Below are 16,592 nucleotides of genomic sequence, written 5' to 3'. Positions count from 1 at the left end.
TCCAGGGCACAGGAACTCCCCGAAGTCAGCGAGCTCGAGCGTACGTGCGTCCGCTCACCTTGCCTCGGGGAATCCCAGGGGCGGCAGGGGCATCAGTGCCAGGGAAGATGCCAGGCCGCCTGCCTTCTCCGTCCCCTAACCCGTTCCGAAAATCCTTTAAACCAGGTCGCAATCCGGATGCCCCAGTCCCGCCCCGCCCCTTCTCCTCCCCCGGGCCGAGGCCACCTCCAGGCCAGCTCCCTCCTCCGCCCCCACCCTGCCTTCGACCCTCATTAGCATGACCACTTGGGAGGATTCTCTGGGGGGCGGGAGACACCCGAAGTCATCCATCGCCTGCGCATTCCCGGCGGCCCCCTCGGGCGGCAGCGTTCCGGGAGACCCACTTGCACAAGTGTTGCTTCCAATTTATTGCCTGGGCGGGGGAGGGAAGGGGGCCTGGTCGCCGCCCCCGCCCGGAGGCTGGAGCGCTGCTTGTCGGGTCGTGCGTTCGCTCGGCGGCGGCGTGCACCAGCACCACCCCTGCGTGCAAGTTTGAAATGTGAGCTGCCTCCGATTCATACTCGCTCGAGCTCCCTCGCAGCAAAGTGGCTGGGCCGACGGTCTGCGCGCGAGAGTGAGTGCGGGTGGCGGGCTGGGGGGCGGGGGTGCGGACGGGAGGCTCGCGGGGCGGGGAGGGCGCGCGCGAGCCAGGGCTCCCTGGAGACGCCGAGGCAGGTCTGCTAGCCTTTCATCTTCTCTCCGCGCTCCTCCTCCTCCCTCCCCTCCCCCCGCCGCGGCGCGCCCGGCCTCCCCCAAGCCCCCAGCCCCACGCGGGCGCACGCAGGGTGGGTGGTCGCGCCGGCGGGGAACGGGCGCGCGGCGCAGGGCGCTGGCCGTGGGAAGTTTCGCTGGCGCGCCCCGTGCACCCCCGCCCCCCGCGCGCCCCCGGCCCATCCCCGTCCCCGGAGGGCTGTCGCTTGCGCCCGGGCGCGCGGCTGGCTGCCTCCTCGGCGGCGGCCCCATTAACAGAGCCTCCGCCTGTGATTGGCTTCGCCCGGGAAGCTGGAGACGGGCGATGAATAATTGATGTGTGCTGTGCGGTAGCCGGACGGCGGCGGCGGTGGCGGGCAGCAGCGAGCGGGAGCGCGGGAGCCGGAGCGCCCTCGGAGCGGGCAGCGCGGAGCGAGCGGGCGCCGGAGCCGCCCGGGCCCCCGCGCCGCCGCCGCCGCCGCCCCGGCGCGGAGCGGGGATGCAGGCGGCGCCCGCTGCCTCCGTGCAGCCTTTGTTCGGCGCCGGCTGAACCCTGCCCCGAGTCGCTCGCTGCGGCCGCCCCCGGCTGGGCCCCATCCCCCTGCGGGCGCCAGGGCGGAACCGCGGCCGGTGCAACTTCCAGGTAAGTGCGGGGTTGGAGGGGCCGGCGCTGGGGCGCCCGCGGACGGGGCCCGGGCTCCCTCCGGGAGCGGGGGTGAGTGTGCGCGCCTGTGTGTGACAGAGGAGGGCCGGTGCATTGTGGGTAGCGCCGTGTGCTGCATGGTGTCAGCCCGAGGCTTGGCCGCGAGAGTGGCACCGGCGTGCACCGGACCCGTTTTGTGCGCCCACACAGGGGCCCCTCATTCTCTTCGGGGCCCGGGTCCAGGGTGCTCCCCTACCTCCCCCACTCTCGAAGGTGAAGTGTTGGCTCTCCAGCAGACATTTTACAAAGCTCCGTCCTCAATCGGCTGCTGTTGCAAAAATAAGAATCGGCCAGGAAGCCTTCCGCGGAGGCAGCGGCCGAGGGTTCTTAACTTCAAGCTGCTCCTTTGTCAGGATGCAGCCCTAATGCTGAAAGCGCCCAGAGACCCCGAGGGGCGCTGGTGGTGCCACCATTGCGGCAGAGCGCCCTTCCGAGAGCTGGTGGGTGCAGAACAGACTTATGACAAGTGTTTGCTGGGAGGCCGGCTGGAGGAGGAGGAGGAGGAGGAGAGATGGGTTTGCACTAGAGAGCAGGAAGGGGCCTTTCTGGGGGTGCCTGACACCAGGCTGTGGAGATCTCGTTTAAGACCTTGGAGAGAGGGTTTCTCAGAGGACTGCCTGGCTGAAGGTCTGTCTTGGTGATCAGGAGCACGTGGGATTGGTGTTGGGGTCATAACAAGCCTTGGTGCCTGGAGCACTAAATAGGTCCCACTTCTTGAGTCCAACTGGCAGCCAGCTTGGGTGAGACTAGGAGACGTCAGGCTGTCTTTCCTTTCCCTAACCCTTTGCACCAGTGAACCTCCATAGATGGGCTTCAGGAGACCGTCACTCTCATGATGGGGGCCTGGGTCCCCTGTCCTTGACCATCAGACTGGAGTGGCAGATGGGTGCTAGGCATGGCTGGTAGCTCCTCCAGCGGGAAGGTCTTGTGAGGCGGCTGGCAAGGAGTTGGTACCAGAGAGCTTCTTAATGGGCCATCCTTGAGAATGGGCCAGAAATTCGATTGGGGAGTGAGTTGGAGTGGGCAAGGTGATGGCACCCTGAAATCAGGGTGACCCCAGAAGGTGTATAGGGACCGGGCCCCTTCCAGTTCTGGAGCTCTGGGCCAGAAGCTCATCTCCCATCCGCTACAGAGCAGAAAGCCCTGTCCCTCTGCAGGAGGTGTTGGTGGTGGTGGGGGGTGAGTTTTGAAGTCCACGTGGCTACTGGTAAGCCTGTTCCCCTTTTTTGTGTGTTAGCCAGGCAGTGACTACCCCCCAGCTAGCAGGATTCAAGTCCCCTCCTGAGCTATTTTTACCCTGAACTTCCTTAGTGAGAAACCACTGAACAGCGATGCTTTGGTGAGAATCTGGGTCTTTACCGGAAGCAGCAGCCTGCACAGAGTTTGAGACTTGCTTCATAGTGCTGTCTCTACTCCCCTGCACAGCCTCCTCGTCAGCAAGAGCCCCTTCGCCTCTCTCTCTTTTGCCTCCTGGTTCTCACGACAGTCTGTGCACTCAGAGACTTGGTAGCACCGTTTCAGATGGCAAAATTGATGTCCTCGAGAACACCCAGTAGGGGACAGAGGAAGCCAGTCAGCTCCGACTGGAGTTGTGGCCTTGACTGTGAGCTCCTTGAAGGCAGGGGCCATGTGTTACTCATCACAGTATACCCCAGTGCCAGCCACCGTGCCTGGCAGGTGGAAGGTGCTCAGTGACTACTGAGTGACCGCATGAGCAGAAAGCTGGCCGCGTGCTGCTTTCCCTGTGGGAGTGGGGAGGTGATGGAGAGATTGAAAGAGTGCTTCTGCTTGGAAGTCAGTGTTGGCTCAGTACTAAGCAACAAGGCTGAGCTCAGTCCCTGGGAACTCCAAGATGAGTTTCGAGTCTGATGTTAGCCAGTCAGACTGAGAGCTCCCACAGATGTTCAACCAGAGTCCTACCTGGGAGCTTGCTCATGGCTCTTTCTGGGTCACATGCCAGGGAGTAAGGACGGCGGAGCTGTGTTTAGAACTGCATTGTTCAGTATGGTAGCTACTAACCGCATGTGGCTGTTTATACCCTTAAATTAATTACAAGTTCAGTTTCTCATTTTCACCAGCCACATTTCAAATGGTCAGCAGCCACATGTGGCTAGTGATTACCAGATTGGGCAGCTCAGATCATAGAACATGTCCACTGTGGCCGCAAGTTCCATTGGACAGCTCTGGCCTAGAACGATGGAGATTTAGGACAGAAGTGAGGTGAGAACACTAGACCAGAGCCCACAGGTGTGACAGTGCAGGAAGAGTCCATTGGATACAGGGACCTTCCATTTTCTTAGCACTGCATTTTCTGACAGCCTCCCAGTAAGGGGGAGTATAGACAAGCCAGGTGCTCCCACTTAGCACGGGAGAAAGCCGAGATTCCGTTTTGTCCAAGGTCACCCAGCGAGCGGTGTGAGCCCCAGGTCTCCGACTCCTCCGCCAGTGCATTACCACCCAGCAGAGGTCAGCCGGGGGCAAGGGTGGGCAGCAGTCCCAGGAGCAGCCTCAGACCTCCCTGAGGACCATCTTGGTGCCCGGTAGGCGTCAGTCTTTGTGAAGTCATCCATCGATCAGGCGGGAGAGCCAGCTCAGCCTCGAGTCCCCAGGAACAGAGAGTTCTGAGCTGTCAGAGCTGGAAGGAGAGGGAGACGGGCTCCCTGGTGAGGGAGGTGTTTACCTTGATCCATGCGGCTTTGGTCCCAAGGGAGAGGCTGGCTCTTCTCCGCAGGGAAGGGACCCCATCGGTGGGCCTGTGGCCAGGTTCATTAGCACCACCCCAGAGGGAGGTGTGCAGGCCCCAGCCCCGAGGGGAGAAGGGGTGGGGGACATTGGGCTAACACAAGATGCCCTTCGCTCCCGCCCTGCCAGGGCCTGCTGCCTCTCATGTCACGGGCCATTCGAGGTGCCACTCTCCCCGTTGCTTTCCCTGAAGCCTCAGCTGCAGGAGGAAACTCTCCCAGGGCCTGGCAGAGAGGCAGCAGCCTCATGAGGGAGCCTGCTCAGGGAAAAACAAGGCCCCTACCCTCTAAGCACTTCCAACCTCTCTGGGCCAGAGGAGCAAAGTGACTTCCTGCCCCAAGGTCATATGGCAGGGCAGGCCTGGGATGGAACTGATGCCCTCTTACGTTCCATTGCAAATCCCAGCCTGCCGTTTTGAACTTGGTGTTTATATAAGATTTAATTGTGCCTTGTTTCACTTTCTTCCTCCATCCCTGTGAGGTTACTTTGTCTCTGGCCTTGTCCCTGTGTCCAGAGGTGCCCATGTCCCCCCTGCAGCAGGCCTCACTGCAGCCCCCTGCAGCCCCCTGCTCCCCTGGGCCCTGAGCGGACCGAAGGAGGAGGTCTCAGTAGGGGCTGGCTCTCTGCCAGGGACCCCAGCACCCCCAAATGGGGGTCCTCAAGGCCCATCCAGGGGAGCTTGAGAGATGAGAGGATCTTTGGGGACAGTCCCAGGTTTCCATTGCCCTTGAGTGAGGTGGAGGTGTTGTTCAGGGCCTCTGCTTACCGTGCCTTTCCCTGGAGCCAAGGTGGGCCACCTGGGGATGCTCACAGCACGCTTGACCCCCAGAGTCTGATGTGCCGTGTGCCCTTCAAAACTGGCTGACAGAGCCAGACCCTGACCCCACCACCCAGCGCGTCAGGCTGGACCTGCCAGGCACTCTGCTGCCCTCCTGCCCCCTTCCTCTCAGTAGCTGTAGACATGGCACGGACTTCTGCTTGGAGCCCCTGGGGCCCTCTGGGTTCTCGACTGCCTCCACCTACCCTTGTGGGGAGGCCAGGCCTTACAAGTGCCGGGCCCGGGGCAGTAGTGGGCGCTTTGTGCATGTTTGGTGAATGAAGGTCGGGACTTTGGACAGGACACCCACATTCCCTGAAGCCAAGGCTCCCCAGTCACCCTGGAGTTTTGGTAGTTGTGGGGTAGAGCCCAGCCTCTGTGATTTGGCTTTGGTTTTTTAAAGCCCCCTCGGATAATTCTGATACTGTTGGTGGCAGCATGGCTCCCAGGGCCTAGCCTTCAAGTGATAACATCTATGATCTGTTGTCAAATTAGTGTGACCTTTGGCAAGTCACTTCCTCTCTGGGGGGGCCTCTGTCTTCATCTCTGTACTGAGAACATCGCCCTCTGTCTCGTCTCTGAAAGGTAGACTCCACTTCAGGAGCTGAACTACTGGAGTCTTGAGCTAGAGGGTGTGTGTGTACGATGTGAGGAGACAGGAGACTGAAGGAGGTCTGGCCCTGCCTTTGGGTGCTACCTGCTGCCCGCATCTGAGGATGCAGCGGGAGATAGTAAGGTGCACGGGGGCGAGGAGAATTGAATGAATAGAGTCTTATGCTCCACACCCTAGGAGCTGTAGGAGGAGGGGAAGGTGGTGCCTTTGGGGCTGGGGTAGCCTGAAACTCTTCCCGGGTGGCCCTTGATTTTGGAAATGGGTAGGATTGGGGTCTTGGGTGAGAAGGGGAATGAATGTCAGGTGGCACACCTAGGGAGGTGGTACCGCCTGGCGAAGCAGCAGAGGTGAGCACGGGAGGTGGGGCCATAGCTGAAACAGATCTTATCCCAGGAGCCTGGATCTTATCCCCGGGGCACCGGGGGAGCCAGGGAGGCCCCTGGGACTCCAAGGGCTTCTGGGAGCAGGGATGCTGCTGGGTTGAGGCAGGAATCCATCTAGGGAAGTGGGGGAGCCCTGCGAGGTCAGAGCTCTGCTGCAGGAATGTCCCTGTCTCTGCTGACGCAATGGAAAGCTCGTTGTGTTGCAGGGTTCCTGTTCTGCGGTCGCCGGTGGTGGGGGGCGAGGGCAGCCAGCTCTTCTGAGGAGCTCCGGGAACTTGGTAGAACTTGTCCAGGCCTCCCCTCTGTTTTCTCCTGGGAAAAAGAGAACCTTGTTTGTAGACTCTGCCCCTAGTGCCTCGGGGCCCGGGGTGGGAGGGGGGGGAAGGAATGTGTTACAGCCACGCCCCCGGAGGGTTTAAATCCATGTGGGTGGTTCCTTGGGACTGGGACTGGAGCGGACAGATGACAGGGGACAGCCTTTGGACTGGCGCGCGCGTTTGGTCGCACACCCTCGCCTCCTCCGGCGGCCCGTGATTTATAGGCACCCTTCCTCTCCACCTCCCAAGAGCATGACCTGGTTGGCAGCTTTGTAGTTGTGCATAGAAGACTTAACAGCCCCTGGTTCAGACCCTACGTGTGGGAGGGAGGGCTGTGGAAAATGGGGGGCCACATTTCGGAGGGGAGGGGGAAAAAAGCCCAGGGAGGAGCCCATCTTTCTGTCACCTCCTCCCCACCCTGCCGCTACCAGGCCCAGCTCGAACGTCACCAGCCAGGAGGCCTTCCCTGACCCCAGCACACACACAGACACAGGACCCCATCTCTTGGCGGTCCTTTCCACTCCTTCGTGCTTCCGGGACCCGCAACCTTACATCAGTCTGTTTTATGTGGTCGTTTGCCCACCGGGTGTCATCCCCACTAGGTTGTACATTGCTGGACAGGCCGCCCCTGACTAGTATCGATGCTGGGTACTCAATATACATCTCTTAAATGACCAGCCCGGGCTTAGGTGGGTTGCAGCAAAGGTAGTCACCCAGGAAGAAACAGAGAGGTCCGAGCTCTTGGGCCAGCTCTGGCTTCCCCAGTTGACATGTGACGTGCGGGAGCCCTCGTCCTTCTCCGGGACCCCACCTGTAGGAAGAATCACTGGGTTTACCATGCTGTCTGATCTAAAGGCCACTAGCCACAGGCGGCTATTTAAGTGTGTATATTAGATAAAATTAAATGAAATTCTATGTCAGGCCCTCAATCACACTAGCCACATTTCAGGTTCTCAGTAGACCCATGGGGCTAGTGGCTACCATATTGGACAGTGCAGTGGTTGAATATTTCCATCATCACGGAAGGTTCTGTGGGACAGTGCTGGAGGGTGTCTAAGGAGCCTCATAGCTCTGTCATCACAGATCTATAGGGAGGCAGGGTCCCGGGGCCTCTGCCTGCCTCTCTGTTAGCAGGTCTCACCCTGCTCCGTGCACAGGGCCCTGGACTTTCCCCACTGTCCTTTCTGTGAAGCACAGGGCCCCGCAGAACTTCCCTGCTTCACCCACCCCCACCCACACCCTGGGCTCTTCAGTGAGGCCACCCAGCATCCTTCCCAAGACAGCGTCGGGGAGTAATTATGAAACCCACATCTGTCATTTACTGGGTGACCTTGGGCAAGTCACTTAACTTCTCCAAGTCTCTGTCTCCTAATGAATAAAACACAGCTGCCTGTGTCTGCCTCTGCCCGGCAGGGTTGCGGCAGTGGGTAAATGAGATGGGGCTTTGAGCACTTAGTGTCTGGCACATAGTAATTGCTCAGTAAGTGACAGCTCTCATGACTATCAGGTTGACTTCATACCCTCGCAGGGTATGATCAGCTCCCAGACCAGCTGGGCTTTTAGTTTCTCTTGAATTCCCCAGCCCAAGAGCCTGGGTCCCGGCCACACCACAGGCCTCAGTTCTCTTGTCTGTAAGGTGCCCCTTGCGCTGTGTGTTGTGACCAGAGACCTGGCCGCGCAGGGCGGAGGACGGTCTGTCCAGGGGCTCGTGCTGCCTCCTGCGTGGCTGCTGTTAACAGAGCCTGAGAAGGCCAGGAGAGAGCGAAGGGTGCAGTGTGCCTGCCACTTGTTCTGTCCTGATGAGAAGCTGCAGGGCCTCCCCGCTGGCAGCCGTCTGGTGTCCTAGCCCTGGAGGAAGGGTGAGTGGGCCAGCACAGGTGCCCACTTTCATTTCCTTCTTGGGGAAGGAGCTATATATACATCTACACCTTGGACTCCTGAAGCCCTCTGGGCAACTTGCCCAAGAACTTCTCCCTTCTGAGGTCCTGGATAGTTCGTTTGGGTCCAGAGCCCCCCAACTTGTGTGGAGTACATTTTCTGGGCAGAGGGCCTGTGAGCCGCGTCATGTTGAGGTGCCTCCCAGGGCCCAGCAGCCCTGAAGGAGGTGGGCTGGCAGGGTAAGGCCCGTGGGTCCAGACCTGGCTTCCAGCTGTCCAGAGGACTACCGGAAAGGCAGTGAAAGGAAATTCTCCGAGTTGGGGGAGAGCCACAGGAGCCAGTGTGCTGTTTCATCTCACACCCCAGGGCTTGACAACCACTGGGTGCTGGGTGCTGGGCTTCGGGAAGCAGGACAGCACTCACGCCCAGCCTTGGAGAGTGAGGCGGCAACAGTCTCTGGGAGCAGACTGCGTGCAGGGCGAGTGCAGGGGCAGCTGGGGCTGGGGGTGCCAGGCCATGTGGCTTGCTAGGGATTTGTCTCCACGGGGGGAAGTAGCTGAGGTGAGGGCTGGGCATTCCCAGAGAAGTGGGTATGGGGGGGCATTCCAGATGGGGAGGGCGTGGCCCTCCTGTGGCTCCCCCCTATTAGAGGCTGGAGATCCTCACACCTCAGAGGCCCCCCTCCCCAGCCTTGCTCACCAGCATCTCTCCCCCTCCTCTCCTGTCCCCTCCACACAATGGTCCTCTAACCCTCTCTAAGCCTCAGTTTCCTCATCTGTAAAGTGAGGGGCTGGCACTCATCTCATTGGGTCCTAGGAAGATTCAAGAGCATATTCCAGCTACAGCTTGGAACACGGTGCTGGGACCTGGTCAGCCCTGAGTAAGCATTAGCTGTCCTTGCTGCTTCGTCATGGGTCTCCTTGTGTTTGTGCTAGGCCTGTTCCTCTGGGGACACATCCTCCTGCTTCCCTGCCTCATAATCTTCCATCACAGCCCAAGAGTATCCAAATGCTCCCCCATCTCACCTGCTCCTGAGCCTGCACAGGGGTGCCTTTCCTCCCGCACCAGTGACCTGGCAAACGTGCGGAATGCCCACCCCCCTCCCCCTAGCCTGAGAAACCCTGGAGTCAACAGCCCCCCCACCCCACCCCCCAATCTCCCCTGGGGCCCTGAGAGCTCTTGGCCTCAGGCTCAGTACTCCCTCACTGCTGCTGAGAGTAGCTTGTGGCTTCAACCCTGAGGTGTGTCTGCTTTTCATTTGCCAACATCAGGTCCCCAAAGCTCCTGGGCAGTCCTGGGGAAGCCCCTGCAGGGAGGACAGATACCACCATCCTGGGGAGCTCAGGGCAGTGGCACCCAAAGCAGAGAAAGCCCCCACCCCCACTTTATTGGACCCAGGGCAGCCTTGCCACTGGGTCTCTAGTGACTTCTGCCCCAGGGAGACAGCCCAGCCCACGGAAAGGGGCGCCCAGAGGTCAGCATCAGGACAAGGAAAGGGGCAAGTGCCAAGCAATTGCTTCCTTTTTTCAGCACAGGCCCTGGCTTCTCCTGTCCAGGCCACTTTGACCCTTGAAACAGGAATGATTCCTCCGCTCTCTCCATGCCCGTGCCCCGTGGCGCCAGTGAGCAACAGACGGGATCATCACCGCCCGGCTGCCCTCCTGACCCCACACCGGCCCGTGCACCCTGTGAGCCAAACCCCTGCAACCCACCTGCCTGGAATTAAGCCTCCCAGCATCAGGCCTGTCAGGGGCCGATAATCCTCTCAGAGCTCTGCACGGTGCTGTACCCTCTCTGAGAAGTACGTTTGATGACCTGGACGAGATCTTTGTCCTCAGGTTACAGCCTCCGCAACGGTGATTTCTTCCCAAGTTGGGGCATCCTGATGAGTGTGCGGTGCTCCCTGCAGTGAGGGCTCTGGCTCAGACAGACCCTAGCCTGTGGATGGGCCTGGCCACCCAGAGGCTGGGTTCCCTGGATGCCTCCCTGGTCTTCAACACCTGTTACCTGAAGCCTTGCTGGCACCCCACCCAGGTGATCTGGAGCTTGTGATTCCACTCTGCCACTTGAGTTGCCTCTTCTGTAAAATGGGGGTCCCCTTCTTTCACTGCAACTCCTGTTGCAGCAACAGGAGCCCTGGAGCGGGTGTCCTGCTGAAGCACTGCACGCACGCCCTCCACGCATGTCCGCTCACTCATACACACGCCTGTGCCCTCCCTGGGTTCACTGTGCCGTAGTTATAGCCCTCGGTTTGCACGGGAATGTTTTATTTCTTCAAGCTCATGGCTATAGCTCCTTCACGTTTGTATGTTCCGCATCCAAATGGGCAAAAGTACACACTAATATGTTTTGAATGAATGAATGAACAAATGAAGAGCTGGCTCTGGGTGGAGCATTGTGTGGCATGTGAAGAGAGACAGGGTCCCTGCCCTCTGGGAGTTTAAAGTCCCCAAATGAAGATGGCAGCCCCGGAAGACACCCGGCTGTGCAGGGCCATATACGTGGAGTGCTAGTGCTCCTGTTGCAGGGCAGCGGGCCAGCGGGGTATGTTGCAGAAAAGCATAAGATGGAACATTGGAAAATGTTACGTGGGTTTTGTCTCTGCGTACGTACATCGTGTATTCTTGCGGTTGGACACGCGTGTGTTCGTGTGGACACGCACGGGACGAGACAAGTTGAACGATTGTTGGATGAGTGTATGTGACAGCGTTCTCGTGGGTTTGTGTAGATTCATGAACACGGGGGTTGTTGGGAGTGTCTGTGATGTGGGAGGGGCACCTTGGGAGCCAGATGGCGTATGTGTGTAAGAACGAACACATCTTGTATCCTCTGGGGCGTTCAGGCGCGCGCACCATCCCTCCCTACCGTGCTGGGCAGCCCCTCCACTTAGCAGTTGTGTGACCTCGGGAAAGTTACTGAAGCTCTGAGATGCCTCAGCCTCTGCAGAAACAGGGATGGCAATAGCAGTGACCTTGAGATGGCTGTGAGGACCCACCTAGTCTGTGTGCCTGGCGCAAGGGATGTGTTTCATAAATGTTAGTGTTATCATGCTGGGGTAGGAGGGACAGTCCTCCTACTGGCCTGGGGGCCCAGGACAAAGGCAGTCACTGCGCCTGGCCCTGTCCTGCCCCTTCTCCCGGGCAGGCACGCCCTCAGCCCACTCAAACCAGAGGGCAGACATGGAGCTCTGAGAGGGGGAGCATCTCCAAGGCTCTGGGATGTTCTTCCTCCTCAGACGTGGCCAAAGGCATCTGGCCCAGCAGCCTTTCTCACTGCACCACTCCAGGGACTGGGGGAAGGCTCTGGGAAAATTCGCTGGAGCTGACCCCAGAAGGCCCTTCCCATACTTGGGAAGATGACTCTGGACCCTCCCAGACCCTCAGGAAAGGGCATTTCGTGGCCCTGGTGAAATCAGCCCAGGCTATCCACAGCTTCCTTTCTGCCTTTGTCAGGGATGGCAGAAGAATTCTGTGAATATTCTCAGAGGTTCCTGCAGAGAGAGACTTTCGGATGGTCGTGTATCAAAGTACTGTAGAGTCGGGAGACTGCCCGGAAGTCACTCGCCTCTCAGGGCCCCCACTTTCCCCATCTGAAAAATGGGGTGGTTGATTCCTGTCTTCCTTGGCGTGGGGACTAAAGTCCAGGCTGGGTCTCTGAACCCTCACAGTCCCATCTCCTGGGCAGGGAGCACCTCCCTCGGTTGGCCTGGCGCCTTCCCCCTGGGCTTCAGCTTCCTGTCACCAGCTCTGCAAACTCACCTGGAGCGCTGTGCCTCTTTGGGGGGTTATGTAGGGAGGGAGAATACCCCGGCCAGGTGGCCTTACCTTACACTCCCCACCCAGGGTCCTGACTTCAGGGTACTAAGTAAATAGAGGTCAGATGTTGGCTCTGAGGTCACAAGTGGGAGCAGGGAGTAAAACTTATCTGATGTTTCTAGAGCGCTTCGGGGTCCAGAAAAGTGCTTTCACCTGTGTGGTACCATCTCTTCCCGGGGGAGGGGGGAGGGGGATACAGTTGCTGCCAACATTTGGGCAGACGGGGTTTGAGGGCGGGCGGGTTGTCAGGGTGGCCTTGAGGCTCCAGCCCTGGCCTTCCACCTTCAGAGTGTGAATCTTTGCTGCCCGCCAGAGACCCCCCTCTCCGTTTCCCTGGCAGTGCCTGAGGCGGTGTGGGGTCCAGACCGTAGGACCCGGGGCTTGGTTAGGGGCTCCTGAGATGATACTGTGACCCTAAAAGGCGGTCCACCTGCTGCATGCCCTGTGCGGACGTGCAGGCCTGCACACGCGCACACACAAACTCCTGGCCCTCCGAGGTCCCTCTCCATTTAGACAACTTCATTGTAGCTTAAATTCTCATTTTAGCCAACTTCGTTTTTAATGTTGAACAACTATCACTTGTTTGTATATACTTCAGAAGCAAAGTCCCCAGGGGAGAAGCAGTCTGTTTTCTTAAGCTGAATCCTGGAAGCCCAATTAGGAGTGATTGTTCCACTTCTAAGGTTTTCCAGAGGCTGCCTGGCATGCCCTGCTGAGCCCCTAATTAGGCAGCCAGGGCGCCCCAGTTCAGGGCCCAGCCCGGCTGGGGGTAGCCTGTTTGAGGGCCTGGCCGGGGCAAGTTCAGGGCCTGAACCCAGGCCCAGGAGGTCCTTCAAGGGATGGGGGAACGGTCCTCTCCTCCATTCAAGGAGGGCCAGGCTTACTGCCCCCCATTCCAGAGCCCAGGCTGCCTTTGAGGACAGCGTGCAGGGAGCAACAGCAGAGTCGAGGCACCCTGGCTTTGAGGGAAGCCGTCTCGTCGGGTCTGGGTGGCCTTCATGCCCACACTGATGCTGGTGGGAAGGCTGCCGAGTGCTGTTCCTGCTCTAGTCACTGGGAGGTCACCTGTGATAGGGCCCAGCCTGCCTGTCAGCCGTTCACTGTTGATTCGCTGAGCTGATTAGAGAGCCCGGTCTGTGGGCCACCACGGTCCTGCATCACAGTCAGTGTGACACTCAGTACCACGGGGCCCAGGAGAAGAGGGTCCAGCCGGGTGAGCCCAGGAAAGGCTTCCCTGGAGAGGGGAGGCTGAACCGTGAAATACAGAGGGCGGTTCAGACAGGTAGAGAAAAGGGGCATCGAGCCTGGAGGCTTTAGAAACCAAACACTTAGTATTTTTGGCCGTAGTCGTGATTTTCAATATGTTGCCTGATCTCTTGCTGGGGAGGAAGAGCGTGTAGTAGAAACTAAACATATGCCTGCAGCCTAGGGGTTAGCTGGAGCTGCACACGCAGCTGGTGCCTGCTCGCTCCCTGTGGGGCCTTGGCCTCCAGCCTGGGCTGGCTCAGCCCTGGGGTACCGTGGAGTGCCCGTGGCTGCCCTGGGAGGCGCTGCTCCTCGCCCAGCTCAGGCCTGTTCCCTGCAGCCTCCGGGAGGTTCCGGTTTCTGCCCGCCAGGTGGGCGGCTCCCCCCTCCCGCCCCCACCCCCATTCTCCACAGCACACGGTTTGCAACACTGCCCTGCTTCTGCCACCTGAGCCCCCCAGGTGCCATCTGCCACCCTGCTTTCAGGCGGCAGGTAGGCGGCCTTGGGGCAGAGCGAGGAGCACGCAGGCGGATCCCAGATGGGGCAGGTAGTGCCTGGCCTGCTACCTGGCACCTGGGTTGTCCCCACCTGCCTAGGAATAGGTGAGAGCAGGTCTGGTCATGTGGGTGTGTCTAAGGGGCTCCTCCTCCCTCTCTTGGCATCTTTGCATGTATGAGCTGTAGGGTCTGTCTGGCCCTTCTGTGTGTATCTGAACATCTGACCGTCTCTGTCTTGAGCCTGGCCATTCACTAGGCATATCCCTGCCCGCCTCCCTGGGTCTCTACTCCTTTGTGTCTCTCCGCCTGCACCTTGCATCTCTCTCTCACTGTCTCTGCGTCCCTGCCTGTCTCTCTCAGATCCGAGCTGGTGAGGGTGCCTTTGCCGTCAGAGCCACCTCCCCCCACATTGGGTTGCTCTGCTTAATTTCATTTTCCCGGGGCTCCAACTCACAGAAATAAACCCTCCCTCCCCACCCCTGCACTTTTTTGATTTAACAAGCCTGCTGCAAAACAATAGTGATTTCCGCATAGATCATAAACAGAAGTGATTACCATACAATTACAGCCTGAACCATCAGCCTCCATGCAATCACTGAGCCGCATTGTAAATAGGAAGACAATTGCCTGCAGAATTACCCCCAAATTGGTTTAAGTGGCAACAAAAGAGTGTTGGCATTTTGGGGAGGGGGAGGGGGAATGCTGGTGGTCCTGGCAGCAGAGGGTCCCCAATGCTGTCTTCCTTGACTTTGTGGAGTTGACCTGCGAGGGCGAGCGGCCCACCACCTTCCCCCACCTCATTCTTTTTGCTTCGGTTATTGCTCCTTGCCCATCTTGGCACCGTGTGTTATAAACTCATTTATACTAATGTGCGAGTGGCTAAGTATACCTTTGACCGGGAGAGTGGAGACAGGTGAGTCTGGGGGGACAGGATATTCTGGGGAGGCCTCCTCAGCTCCCCTGATTTCACCTCTCCCCGGCGCCATCTCATCTCTGCCTCTTCCAGGTCACTTCATCCCGCTAGGCTCTTCTCCTGGCCTGGCTCCCACCCTGCGGCCTTCCCTCCCCATCTCCCAGCCTAGTGGTGGTCTCCTGCCAGGAGCCTCCTGCTTTCTGTCCGGGGCGGCCTACTCCCTCCTACAGCTGCAGCCTGTCCCCCGTATCCTCTGCAGCCACCCAGGCCAGCTGGAAGCCCCCGTGCCTGGCCTCGTGAGCCAGGGCAGCCCATTCCTGGGAGTCTGCCAGCCACCCCTGCAGCAAGTTCCAGGAGGGGCTCACAAAGCAGGCCTCCGCTGACCTGGGCCCGCCCCTTTCCAGCCTCTGGTTTTATGAGAAGTTCTCTGCCAGCAGGCTGTCTGTTGAATGTCTGGAGACTGGACTCCTGAGTGCCAGCCGTTTCTGCAGGGGGCTTGTCTTTGCTTGGGAGGTGATTTCTCTCCAGGGTCAGGCTGCTCTGAAGTTACCGGGAAAGCCTGCCCACTGGCACACTTAGATTCTATCAGATTTGTGCAAATCCAGGTTAGAAGTGCTTCTGCATGTTCCATCTGATCCTCGAAGAAGGATCAGCGTGTGCTGGCGATTTTATTCTCGTTTTTGACGGAGGCGTGATGCAGCTGGCACCAGGTCACACAGCCCACCAGTGAGGGGTGAGGTCTCAGGCCCCTACTGGAGTGCTTGTTTCTAGGCGCCATCTCTCCAGCGTTCTCAGACCTACAGGATGCAGGCTGATTGTGGTGGGGTGGGTCTCACCTGGTGTCTGACCTGCTCTGAGAGCTCGGGCAATACCAGTGATTTGAACAGGTCCCAGTGAGTGACACTCGTGGGTGCCGAGTTCTGCTCACACGTTCATCAGTGCCTCTCATCTCCACTACAGCCCTGTAAGGGATGGTCAGGCCCCCGTTGAGAGCACTTGACTCACTCAGAGCTCAGGCTCCTGGTACGGAAGCTAGTCTAAGGCATGTCTGCTAGCCTTCCAGCCTGTGCTCCCTGGCATCCTGTAGAGCAGAAGGCAGCCGGGTTTCCCCGGGCTCTCTCACTGGTCCAGGTATCACCGAGGCTCCCTGTGTGGTTGCTCCCTGCCAAAGTCTCGGGACGGGGCCCCATCTAGAGTTTGTATATTTAGAACCCAAAGTTCTGTTGGCTGCCCCAGCTCTGTCCTGCGCTGGGAGGGACCTCAGTGCTGCCCTGGGCTTGGCCTGAGGGGCTGGGGTGAGTTGGGCAGGGGCTGGGATGACTCTGAGTTGCCCCTGTGTGCCTGGCACCCACCTCTTCTGTGCTGACATTGAGAGGAAACCAGTCCAGAGAAGAAGCTTGTCAACATGGCATCCACACACCGTGGTGGTCCCTGCCTGCCCAGCCGACCTGCCCTCACATGCCCCGTCCCTGAGCCTTTGCTCCTGCTGCAGGCCTCCTGGGTAGCCAGATGTCCAGTGGAAAGAAGGGGAGTTCAAAGCCACAAAGACCTGGACTCAAGTTCTGTGTCTGCCACGCCATGCTTTGTGCCATCCTTACCTCTGAGTTCTGCTTCTTTTTCTTTAAAACGGGACTCTGCCCTCCCTGCTGGACGACTGGACAGTAGAGGTGAGCATGTTGTCAGATAACAGCTGCTGTTAGAATCCAGCCCTCCCTCCGAGAAGGAGGGATCCCACCCTTCAGTGAGCATGCGTCATGCGCAGAGCTTTACGCTGGGCATTTTAAGGCTGCCTGGTTTGATCCTTCACCACGACCCTGAGAAGACAGCCACCACTGTATCTGCGATGTCCTACACGGGAGCCAGAGCCCCGTGTGGGCAGTCACACTTAGATTTAATGAAGTAACGTTAAATACAACGTAAAACTCAGCTCCTTAGTACA

The 16,592-nt window shown here is 59.0% G+C and overlaps 1 protein-coding gene across 5 annotated transcripts in view; it reads left to right on the top strand.

Moving 5' to 3' along the window:
* Positions 1-16,592, top strand: part of ZMIZ1 (zinc finger MIZ-type containing 1) — a 166,964-nt gene that overhangs the window by 98,169 nt on the left and 52,203 nt on the right. For 2 of the 5 annotated variants that reach the window (XM_067025268.1, XM_067025266.1), the window contains exon 1: positions 483-613. The exons of the other annotated variants lie outside the window; for them this stretch is intronic. The gene's annotated coding sequence lies outside the window, so the exon portion shown is untranslated. Of the gene's footprint in view, positions 1-482; positions 614-16,592 lie in introns of those variants that run through there. 5 annotated transcript variants of the gene reach the window in all.

This window comes from Kogia breviceps, chromosome 2, assembly GCF_026419965.1.
Source record: "Kogia breviceps isolate mKogBre1 chromosome 2, mKogBre1 haplotype 1, whole genome shotgun sequence".
Lineage (NCBI taxonomy): Eukaryota > Metazoa > Chordata > Mammalia > Artiodactyla > Physeteridae > Kogia > Kogia breviceps.
The sequence above is the reverse complement of the archived record's forward strand: the minus strand, read 5'-3'. Positions and strand labels throughout refer to the sequence as shown.